Source organism: Astyanax mexicanus, chromosome 24 (genome assembly GCF_023375975.1).
Source record: "Astyanax mexicanus isolate ESR-SI-001 chromosome 24, AstMex3_surface, whole genome shotgun sequence".
Lineage (NCBI taxonomy): Eukaryota > Metazoa > Chordata > Actinopteri > Characiformes > Acestrorhamphidae > Astyanax > Astyanax mexicanus.
Window position 1 is genome coordinate 11,304,737 of NC_064431.1, and position 13,087 is coordinate 11,317,823.

The following is a 13,087-nucleotide window of genomic DNA, read 5'->3' on the forward strand; positions in this document are numbered from 1 at the left end:
GACCAAAGGAAGTAGGTGTGAAAGCCCCCTTAATAATAAGTCTAGATGTCATGAGGTCTCTCATATCCAATGAAGTCTTCACACCATTTCCCAGGATTGCTTTTGTCTGACTATTTTCTGAGCCAGTAATTCAAACCTGACTCGTCATTGACTGTAGTGCAACATAATTTTTTAAATGACCTGAACGTTAAACATTTTTTTTGAAAGAACACTCCGTTGCATGGTGGTTTACCTCGGAGATAGGAGAACTCTTTAAGGAATATTTTGTGGGTAAAATGAAATTGCAATCTACTTTAAAACATTACGGTAACTACAGCAACATTGAAACTGAAACTGTTTTTTTCTATAAGGATGCTGAAGTTCTGAACAGACAACTTGCTGGCAAGGTTATGAAAATTATGGTTAACAAAGCTGCCCCAGCCAGTGCCACTCTCGTTATAGGGGGAACAGAAGTCCTGAGGGGACTGGATATACCAAGTTCTTGTGCCTTACTGTGATGGGTCTTATATAAGCCCTTAATCTCAGCTACCCAAGACAACTGAGGCATACCTTTGAAGTTTTTCAAAAGTTACTCCTCAAACTGGATGGACTGAAAGCTAGTACAAAATAATGTCAACAAAACAACAGCTCCTAACGTTCAAGGCCTTCTCTGCAAATTGCAGAGTTTTTTAATAAAAGAATACAATTTATGCTTAAAATCCAGTTCAGTTTAATAGACCCTTCATGGGCGTGGTAGTGGAGGGAAAAGTGGACCTGACTACCCAGGGCCCGAGCAGGAAGAGGGGCCTATGAAAATCCACAACCTTCAGTGCTGGCATGGATAGGGGCCCACTGACATTGAGAGTGTACAGGGCCCAGAATTTGCTACTACGCCCCTGAGACCCTTTATACGTATGTTGAATATTTGAATATAACTCTAAATATTTTTGTGTCGCTGTGAGTATGGTTCAAGAGATGGTTCTACTATGTAACCTTGCTGAAGCATTTGGAAATGAAAGATGAAGAGTTTCCTTCTGTAATGTTCTTTATTAACAAATGTTGTTTGATCTACAAGAGCCGTTTGGTGGTTTCAGTGCCTTCTTTGAAAATTTAACAGAGTAGTTTTTTTTTTAATTTTGGTATATCTGACATAGCAAATTTGCCAGCGGTAAATCAGTGCTGTAGGTATTAAATAAATCTTAAATTAAATGTTGACACTGTTTTAATAATGACATACCACTGGCAAATATGGTTCCCCAAAAATGTTTATATAAAACATATTTACTTTACTGGTATGTTCTGTTAACTGCTGTGTCTACAGAATCTACAGAATAATTTTCACAGATCTTTTTTTTTGTTTGTTTTTTTTGTGAGGCATCTATTTTCAAGAATATTTTGATCTCAAAATCTAATTGTTTTTATTAAAAACTAAAAGGCTTGTTTAATTGTTTAGTTAACACTTGCTAATTAAAAAAATAAACAATTTCATTTCTTAACAGCTGTTATCAGCTGGAATATTTTATTTTGTACTATGCAGATGTCTATTATGCAGATGTCTATTTATTTAAACCAATAAAAAAGGTGATATTTAAAAAAATATATATTTGCCTGAATATAAAAAAAATCTTACATGGATTATGTAGATTGATGTATTCAAATGAAGATCTATGCAGATCTACATATTCAAATGAATACATTTTTAAGGTTTTTAATAAAATTATGGTGGGAACAACAATATAAGTCTCTTAGCTTTTTCTCAACAACATTTTAGTTAGGATTGCAAAACGACATTCTAAAATCCAACATTCTAGTTAGGATTGCAAAGCGATGCATGCAAATTGTCACATCATTTTTTTAAGAAGATCCAGTATATTATTTCTTAGCGTGCACATAAGAACTGTTGAAAACAAGATAAATGTTAGTGCATTTTACACAGTTAAAATTTGGTTTGTTGAGTCTGACAGCAGTGTTGCTGCTAGCGATGCGTTAGGAAGGAGCTGACGACTTCTTTTCATTTTTGATAATTTATTTCACGTGACCATCTGCCAGTTGGGCTGTACGTAGGCTGTACTTATACATGTGAAACTCTCCTGCATAAAAGTGTCCAACTACGGGAAGTCCATTGTGCCAAAAAAAACAACAACATTTACGCATTACTCATCTGTTTTGTATTTTTGCGCCCTCTAGTGTCGCTGAGGGAACATAGCAGTATTTACAAGTCATGTAACATTAACATGGTTTAGGTCTTTAAAACTCATTTCTGATTAAAAGAGAAGTTTTCAGTAAAAAAAACAACACTTGAAGCAGTTTTCGCTCTAAGGAGTGATAGACGAGCTCAAAACTAAGCATAAAACGCTTTTCTAAGAGTGAAAAAAGAATTCACAAGATTCAACATACAAATGAACCCCAACTTTTAAGAAATGTTTATTACATCATGTGGTACATTTTACACAGTCATAATGTGTTTAGGTCTTAAAAACTCATTTGTGATGAAAAGAGAAGTTTCCAGTACAAAACAACACTTCGCTCTAAGGAGTGAGAGAGGATCTCAAAACTATTATCAAAACACTTCTGTCAGCCTAAATCATAGACTGTATATAAAGATGGACGCCGTGTCGCCGTTCCCATTCATTCAATGAAAATGAAGCCAAAATCTTCCGCCATTTTGGCGATTCAGAGACCAGAGTTTGCGCAGTAGAGACCAGAGGAGGGAGAAAGGCTGTGGAGAGACCGCCTACTCATTTAAATAACCCCGCCCCTGAGGGCTGCCTCGCAGTCACAGACTGCAGAGCGGGGCCGAGCGGAGCTGACGGTCTGTTATTGGTCCCGCCCATAAGCAGCCCTTTTACCATAACCACACCTTTTTTGAATAGAGCCGAATAAAGTTTTAAAAACCGAATTCTGTGGGAATATAAAAAATTGACAATATAAGCAGAGGTTACACTAGCTGTTGCATTTAAATAATGGAGGTAGAATTACAGTATATTAGAAAAAAACGTGATTGAAAGTTGTCTGTTTTGCCATTGAAACCTATGGGGATGGGTGGAGTTACACAGCTTTCTGCAGCCGAACAGCAGGGGGCGCCCGACCTGTGGTGGCTTCACTTTTAAGAGACGATGCTCTGTCCAGCTATATACAGTCTATGGCCTAAATAGTCGAAAAACAGACTTTATTACATTGATCACACAAATAATCCCAAACACTTAAAAAAAATGTTGAAAACGAAATGTTGGTACATTTTACACAGTTATAACGTGTTTTAGGTCTTAAAAACTTAATTCTGATCCCAACAGATGTTTTCAGTTTAAGACAACACTCAAAGCAGTTTATCGCTCTATTGAATGAGAGAAACGCATCTCTTAGCCTGAATAGTTCAAAAACAGACTTTAATACATTCAACACAAAAATTAATCCAAACTCTTTAGAAATGTTGAAAACAAGACGTTAGTGCATTTTACACATATGTTTTAGGTCTTAAAATGTAATTTCTGAACGAAAGAGAAGTTTTCAGTTCAAATCAATATTTGATACAGTTTCTCTCTCTTGAAAAGACACAGGTTTAATATATCCATGTGTATAGAAATATGAGTAATGAAAGCAGTTAGAGTTCATGTAAACTTCGATTCAATTAGTAGTGGAGAGTAAACAGCTAGTGCAAGGCAGGTGAATAAACTGGTTGATGGGCAGCTGAATTGTGGTGGGTGATAGGGAAGGCTGACTTCAAGAAACTTCCATCAATCCAGCCCACCGGAGACATGAGATCCTGAAGGTCCAACATCCATTGGTATCGGGTCAGACAGATGGGCAGTCTGTAACTCTGAGGAAGACAGAAAGATGGAATACTGGATACTTCCCCCAGCTGAAAATAGAGGAAAATGCATCACAGGACATACTCTTCACACCATGACATGTATGAAACATAAATTCAGACATTCAGACCTTGCAATGCTGAGATGATAGGGCATGTATAATTTCGTCAGGCTTAAAAATACAGCTGACAAAATTATACTCCCCCAATTTGAAGTCCCCCCCTGTTGAAGACATAGTAAAATGCATCACAGGACATACTCTACACACCATGCCATGAATGCAAAATAAATGACATTACATTCAGACCTTGCAGTCCTGAGATCATAGGGGGAGTATAACTTCGACAGAATGAAAAATAATGCTGCCAAAATTATATTCACCAATTTGAAGCCCCCCTGTTGAACATAGAGTAAAATGCATCACAGGACATACTCTATACACCATGACATATATGAAACATAAATTGCATGACATTCAGACCTTGCAGTGCTGAGATGGTAGGGGGAGTAAAATTTCGGCAGGCTTAAAAAAAAATGCTGCCAAAATTATACTACCCCCATTTGAAGCCTCCCTGTTGCAGACATAGTAAAATGCATCACAGGACATACTCTACACACCATGCCATGAATGCAAAATAAATGACATTACATTCAGACCTTGCAGTGCTGAGTTCATAGGGGAAGTATAATTTCGGCAGGATTAAAAATAATGCTGCCAAAATTATACTCCGCCCATTAGAAGCCCCCCTGATGAAGTGGAGTAAAATGCATCACAGGACATACAGTACACACTGTAGTGGATTAACCAGAGGATTTCTTCATTGCTTGGACACACACACACACTACCCCCACTTTACGGCCTATAAGGAAACTTCGAACCCAGAACACTCTAAAAAAACCTTGGAGTAATCTTTTTCAAACAACCTTAAATTTCAAAATGACATTTACTGACTATTTCTTCACTCAGCCTCGCTCGAGAGCCCTAAATGCGAGTTTAGGGTAAAATTCTGTTTACATTCCTCCAAGTCATAAACCTCGGAGTTAATGTAAACATTTGGAACATTTGCAACACCATCACTAGGACGGGACTGCGGACTTAAGAGAGTGTCAAAACTTAATTAATGCCTTGGAAATTGTTAATTCACCAAATATTATACCAATTTAGGGGTTTGTGCCTAGTTATTTCTGCAATCACTTAGAAATGAGATTAATGAAGTTAAGAGAAATGTTCTAAGCTTGGAAATTCCATTGACCGTTTGTAAGTGAGACTCTCTCTGTCCACCAACCTCCCCCACCATCGTAAATTCAGACAGGCAAGGACCAAGCCTTATCTGAGCACTCAGCAGAGGGGAGAAATTTCTCACTAGGAAGATTTTGCTTAAAATACATATATATTGACTATATAAAAAAGGTGTTTTATAGAATGTTTTACTAAATAATGGTATATGTGTCTGGTATATGGTATATGTGTTTGGATGTGTCCTGATTAAATTCTCCTACACATTCAAGTCTGAATCAACAAGGTTTAACTAGCATTTGATAATTTAGCTTTATTTGGTTATCAGTGGTTTAACCATGTATTATCTTTTAAGTGATTTAATTGGGTTTAAATAATAACATGACTCTTGATCTCTTTCTGACAGAGTACCATCCATCATTGTATTCCTAAGATTATCTTGAGTATTACAAAACTGTTTGTGGGCAAAATATATATATATTACATTTATTGTGATTCAATTGTAAGATTGTTGTTTCCTGAATTTATCCTCACAAACTGATATGCTGAAAAATGTATTTTGATCCACTGTTTAATTGAGTTTTCTTTTGGTTTGATCTATTAGAAAAATGCTGAAGCATGGTGACCATGTGAGGGGGGGGGGGTTTATGGCCCTTTGTGAATAAGATCTTCCCTGCCAAAGTTTGAAATTGCTCCTAGACCAATCAAAACACAGACATTTGGGCCACAGGGCCAATCATAGCTCCGGGGCCAAACAGGCCACAGAGTCTAATAGTTAAACTGGGCAGACACAGTTCAGTTTTTCCAGTTTAGAGTTTCCAGTTGAGTTTTGGGAGTTCAGGTCAGAGCAGTTGGAGGAGAAGCAGTTAGAGAAGGAGTGGGAGAAGGAGTTGGAGAAGATGAGTTGAGGAAAACAGTTAGAGGAGAGAGGAGAGAGGTTAGGGAGCCCAGAGATGGAGAAAGGATAGACTGTTAGTTTAATCATCTTAAGTTAGTTTTCTTAGACTAGTGCATTTAATCTTCAAGTATAATACTATTAGCTATCCTAGTTAAAATATCTAAGGTTATTTTACAATCTACGAAGCCAAGCATTATTCCATCTAAGTTTAGCTAAAGTACAGCTGAAAAAGAGATCCGCCAGATCCAACCCAGAAACCTGCGGTCCGGAGGCCACCAGCAAGCCAGCTGAGAGTGGGGATTTATCCTGTGGGTTCTAATGGGGCTCCGTGCTGACACAGGAAGTCAAACCACCCTGCAGACAGGCTCACGTGATCCTTTTTCGGGGTGAAGCATCAGACGACCAACCCAGGCGGACGTCACCAAGGCCCACTTCAACAACTCAGAGTAAGGCAGAGCTGGGTTTAATCTTTCGGCAGATGGTGTTCTGTTGGTCATGGTCTGGGTCGGGTCTTTAATAGAGCGTCTTTAGTATAGATGACTCATTTTGAGTGTCTTGGGTGGAAATAAGAATTGGTTTCGTAGACTTAAAATGCCTCAGACCCTTATTTAGAAATAGTCACTTAATAGTTCTATTAATCTTTATTCCTTTCATATCAGTATTATAACGTGTTTGTTCTTTTATTTCTCATTTATCATTCTACACTATGATTTGATATCTAATGGCTACATTTATGACTTTTTAATGAATTATTTACTCATATCTGTGTGATTTAATAAAATACTTTTATTTTACAAAACCTGTCATTTCAGTGTGTTTTTCTGGATAACTTGGTTATGAAAATTTCTGTCACCTGTAGAAACCACACCCTGAGATGTCTTGTGTTATTAATTAATTTGATTAATTAATTAATTAATTAATTAATCTAATTAAATTAATTTAATAACTGGCGCCCAATTAAAAATATTTCAACATCTCAATTAGCACCAGGTATTAAACCACTGAGCCCGCTACATAATTTGGCGCGCCAACGTGGGGCAGGATTATTATTGGCTCTCCGCCGCGAGACCAGAATATACACATTTCATAACCAGTTCCAGAAAATAGCGCTGTAAGTTGCAGAATAAAGTGTATTTTGTTTTTATTGCTAAATGCGTTAGCTGCTGGCTAGCTGGCCTAGCTGGAGTTAACTGCATAAACCCAGCGTGTTAGAAACACACGCACATGTTCTACACGTGTTTTTGTTTACAATTCAGGACTGGCCAGTCCCCGCTGTGTGTGCGCGTCGCGCGCACGGTCCCCTGTGTGTCTGTATAACGTGTACAGTTGTGTGTGTGTGGTACGTGAGCGCTCTTGAAAACATTACGCTTATTTGTAAAATAAGCTTGGTTAACACACTGCCGTGTGTGGGTAACCTTAAACCCGGGTGTATATACATGTATATACGTGTGTACTTACATAAAGTTCGAACTGTTTCCGGTAAAATAGACATATTTTGCCAGTGTTGATCTGATAAGGCCTTCGCGCAGCTCTGAGTCGCGGATCTCCGGCTCATTGACTCCGCGCTCCAGTTAAAACTGCCGGTTTTTGCGCGAAATCCGTAAAATCCTGCAGTACTGGACACTTCCACGTGCGTAAAAGAGTAGCTAACTTTTACGTAACACCACCCTGAGTGGCAGGAAGTTTATTGTGTGCGTGATTAAACTAACCACGCCAGGATGTAAATCCTCTTTGCTCATCTTGTGAAGTCAGTGTGTTGCTGCTGTGTTAAACTTTTGGACCGCCGAGTCCTTCTCCTCTGCTATTCACAGTCGACTGAGTCAGTCAAATCTGCTGACCAGGTCCCAGACCCAAGGGGCGGTCCTTAACGTGGCATCATCAGTGGGCGTGACCACTCCCACCAGTCGGCCTCTGCCACCATCTGGTGGACAGCCTGACTATTTACACTCAAACTCAAAGGGTGTTTTACTACCCCTCACCACTAGGGGGGGTACACTGCCACATCGCCATCTGGTGTTTGATTTGGGTAACTGCATACAGTGCAGAAAGGTGCATCTCATTTGTTGACCACCAGAGGGAGCCACTTAGCCACATAGCTGTGTCGCCACCTGGTGTTGTACTTGTGTAATTGCTATCATCCTGTAGAGTGCATTTAGAGTGTCTGTCGCCAGAGGGTGCCAATTTCAAACAAACTTTTTGTTAAGTTAATAAAGGGAATTTGCATTGTGGTTGGGTTAAATGGTTTGTAAATAAGTAAACAAATAACTGCATTAATTTAATCGGTTTATATTAAATAGTTAAATTTAAGTTTCAGGTCTGCTCTCTCAAACATTACTCTTTATGTTACATTGAACCAAGCTAAATAGCTATCTCCATTGAGTAACTAATCACAACATAAAATAATTAACTGGTCATTTTAATCAATTTGATTAAGTAAAGTTAATTAAATTTTTGTTAATTAATTATTTTCAATTTAATTCAACCATCTTCAAATAAATTAAGATTAATTATTGATCGATTAAGATCAATTATTAATAACTAATTGAAATTAATTCATTAATTAACCATTAAAAAAAAAAAAAAAAAAACGTATCCAGTTATCAGTTACTCAACCATATACCCAGCACACCTGTGCTTAATACATACTTAAATTCTCCCATCCTGTACATAGTTAATAACTATACCCATATTTAGACCTGCTGCATATAGTGGCCTACAGTTATTAAACTGTTCACTAGCACCACTGACAACAAATCTAACTATTCTTTTAAAATTAATCTACTAATTGTAACCTTAGGTCGCCCCCTTTTAACAGATTTTCTTCTTATAAAAGGCACAATGCTAATTGACTCGAACATAAAATAAACTTGTTTGTCATCAAAATTGTTTGATTCCACGTGCTTTACGTAAATCAAAATGTGTGTCACTGAAAAAGCTCTTTTAGAGCTTACAGCTGGTTTACCCCCAGGACTTACCGTCCCAGTCCAACAAACGGACAGTGGGGGTCTCCATGCACTAATTGCCAAAAGCCTCAATGAGTGTGTATCTAAAATCCTTTAGGGCAAGCAACAAGTGGATCCGATTTCCCTAATACTGTGGAAACAACTGCTGTTGTCACAGGATCAACTTGCTGCTTCCTCCAAAACCATTCAAAATCTCCAAGCAGAGATTGTGACTTTAAATGATAGAGTTGCAGACCTAGAGAACAAAACTGTACAGTCTGAAATGAACCAAAGAGACCTCAAAACCGAAGTGCAGCTGCTTCAAAAGGAAGCCAACATAGCTACCCAACTTGCAGCTCAGTCACAGGAAAAACTAAAACATGCTATTGCAAGACAGATTGAGCTACAAACTGAATTAGCACATGCTAACAATGCAGTCAAATTAACTCGAGACCAAACAGAGTTAACATTTGAGCTGATGATGGAGGGAGACTCCCCCATCAATCCAGCTGGTAAATCAGGAACCCCTGGGGTTCCGGATCTTAAGCAACAACCATCCACAAATACATTCCCTCTAGTCTCCCTTAAAGGTGCTGAAGCGCCAGTAGAAACAAGGTTCACTCAGCGTTCCCAGCCATATGGGACCTCTGTGCTACCTCAAGCACCCTCTGATAGAGATTTGGACAAAATTGCGCGTAACATCCCACGCTTTGAACCAGAACCGGATGGTTCTAATGATGTCCACCAGTATCTTCGCGACATTGACTTCTTCTTACGCCGTTTCCCCAAGGCCACGGTAGATGATAAAATCTACCTCATTAAGGTGTCCTCTAGCCGGGAAGTTGGACGTTTCATTGAGCGCCAACCACCCCAGGTTAAGAGAGATTATCCTGCTCTTTGCAAGGCTTTAGAGAATGAGTTCTCCAACCTCCTTGCTCAAACCGGCCTTGCTGCAGCTCTTGCAATAAAGCAGAGTCGCCAGGAAACACCCCTACAGTACTATCACCGCCTCAGGCACGCTTATTTCGGCTATAGAAATGAGCCTGGAATGGAGGAAGAGGAAGTTTTCAAAACATTGTTCGTGAGAAACCTCCATCCCTCCACCAGTCACTCTTTTGGAGTCGCAGCCTGCCCTCGTACGCTAACAAGCCGGCAGCTGCGTGATTTGGCTCTCAAAGGATTTGCTAAGTTCCAACAAAACATTAATAAAAAATCAGAGTCAAATGACGTCCTGATAATTAATGAGCAGTCCTCCCACGTCAAGCAAAAAGGGGCACACAAGGCTCCAATGCCACCTAAGACCCAGTTAAACCACAAAAACCAGAGAGTGTTCCACTCTTGGCGTCGCTCGTCCCTACATTGGGCCAAGCAAAGTGACCAAAAGCCCTCCTATCGCAGTTGGAATGGCAAACACTCACAGCACCATGCTCGAGCACAGAGCTCCAGCAAACTTCAATCTCCGCTCAGGAGAAAGAGCCCAAAGCACCACAAACGTTGGTGTCCACCTAAAGGGCACAAGGATGAGACATATTCAACTAACCTGAGCACTAAAGACGGCAGTCTGCTCAGACAATTTCGTAACGAAATACGCAAGCAGGACAATGCTGAATCTGAATTCTTGCCAATTGTCCATGCTCCAGATCAACCTGCTTGGGGGGTGCGAAATCCATCCACCCCAATGCAGCCTTGGTTGTACAGCCAGACGCTGAAAACAACCACACTGAGGAAGCTCCTTCCCTCAGCCTGGAGGATCCACCACCTAAACAATTCTTGGGTTTCTTAACCGAGAAAGGGACAACACCAAAATTCTATCTAGCCACCAGGCTGGAAGATGTGTTCGGGTATGAAGCTCTTTTGGACACGGGGTCAGACATTTCTTTGATGTCAAATTCACTTTTTGACCAGGTGAGGGCGACAGCCCGCCGAAACAACAAAGAGATACCTCTGAAAAAGTGTGCTCTTCACCTTCAACCATATTCGCACACTGGTATCACTCTGCATTCTGCAGCCCTGGTGCACGTTACCATCGGTCCAATGAGCCTCACCCATCCATTTCACATTTCTCCGTTGGAGAACGTCCCATTGCTCTTTGGCAAAGACCTCCTTGACCGGTTCAAACCATTGATTGACTTTCAGCATCGTAGAATCTGGGCACAGGTTTGCGAACCCCTGCCCTGTCCTAAGGCACAGGATAGAGTTCAATGCTATCATGTTGCTAGCAACATTGAGCCACACAAGCTCATTGAACCTTCAAATTCCACGGGAATCAATGAGAAGCTCATGGTCAGGGTTCTGAAACCACCATCCTCAGAATCCCCTAGCATGATTCTAAAACAAAACACCTGTTCATCGGCATTGACTCCCTCTACGGCTGTAGATGAGTACAACCCAAAAGCTGGAAAGTCATTCACTCTTAACACAATGGTCAACGGTGAAATCTCTGTTCCATGGGCTGACAAGTCAGCTGTTCACAGACCACCTGCAGGTTCCTTGCCACGGACTAACTGTGATCCTCTGTTCGTGCACCAAAAGGATTGTTCTCTTCTTGTTCCTGCACCAGTGGTTCCAGACAAACACAGTCCTTTGGATTCTTATGAATGTAAAAACATTCCCACCATCTACACAGATGGATGTGCTTTTCAGAATGCTCAGATCAAATGGAAAGTTAACATGACAATTGGTGCATGTGACAACACTTCTTTCAGAACACTGGCATTTCACCTTGATCCACTTGCCACTTACTGTGCGTCTTTCAGGATGCTCAAGGGCCTGTTTGTTTATGCCCCAGATACACACGCTTCATCTTCATTCGTGGTGCCTCAGAGCCATGGGGGGGGGGGAGCCTAGCCCAGGCCCTCGATCACCCATGGGTGGACCACAAAATGATGGGGAAAACACACCGAGCATTCCCACAATTGACATATCTGCCACTTGTTGGAAAAAGGCTAGTGTGTTTTCAGCCCCAATCTTCAGAAGATCTGTGTGGTGTATGGCCAATTCCACAAATGGATTGGGTCGAAAGACTCATGAAATTTGTTCGAAGGAACAAACATCTCATCACTGTGGCAGGTGCATTTGCCAGATGGGGGGGACGTCCCCCAGACCCTATTGAAATGGCTCAGACCACAACTTTTTCGCTGAACCACACTTTCTCAGGTGTTGGTATATCTCACCGTTCTAGCGGTGAACTGCGGAAACACCCAAAACTGGGAAAAAGCACGCTTGGCTACCAACCATTGTGCTACACTGCTGACAAGCTACTGGTGAGGTCCCAGCACAGCACTGGCAAAACAATTCGCGAGCTCAGGTCTCATTGGTTTGGTCCTCATGCAGAGGCAGACAAACTGCCTCGCATCTGGAACCAAATCCCGCATCGTCAGTGTTTTATTAAACCGATTCTCAAACAAGTTCACTGTAACCCAATTAAACTATGCAAAAGCCCCATGGGACAAGTCGGGACCAATAATGCCCTAGGTTAAATCATAATACTGGGCCAAATACTTAGACACACTGAGTGTTCATTGTCCACCATATTCTGACCTGACGCAATTGTTAAATTGAGAAAGTACCACACATTCACTGTCTGGAACTCACCTATCCAAGTAGCATAACTCACAACAAATTGGATATTTTGTTAAACCTAGAGTTTGAATCACCATTTCAAACCATTAGCATAGCAGTATAATAAATACGTGGAGAAGGGGGGGTGCCAATTTTTTTTTTTTTTTTTCTTCTCCTCTCTTCAGGTGCCCAAAACATATTTTGTTTCCCTTCTGACTACGTTTGCTCCGCTATATTGTTCTCAATTGTTGACTAAGTAGTGGCTAATTATTGAAGCATACCTTATGGGTAGGTTGTCTTGATAAAGTTATAAAGTAACAAATAGCTAGCAAACTATTTGTGACCCTTTCATATGCTTGTTGCCACACTATCACATTAAATTAACTATTTTATTCAGAACCAAAAGCCAATAGCTACAACAAAAAAAACTGATCATCAGAGAAATTGTATATCCATTAGACCAAAAACTCTGTCAGCGACCTTGTAGTAGATTGTCTTAAGAAAGCATCACCAACAAGACACCAATTGCATGAAAGATGTACCCTAACATGCTCTGTCTACAGAAATCCACGTTGACATCGACCGATGACCCAACGTCCAGTGGCCCATCGATCGATGGGGGGGGAATGTAGTGGATTAACCAGAGGATTTCTTCATTGCT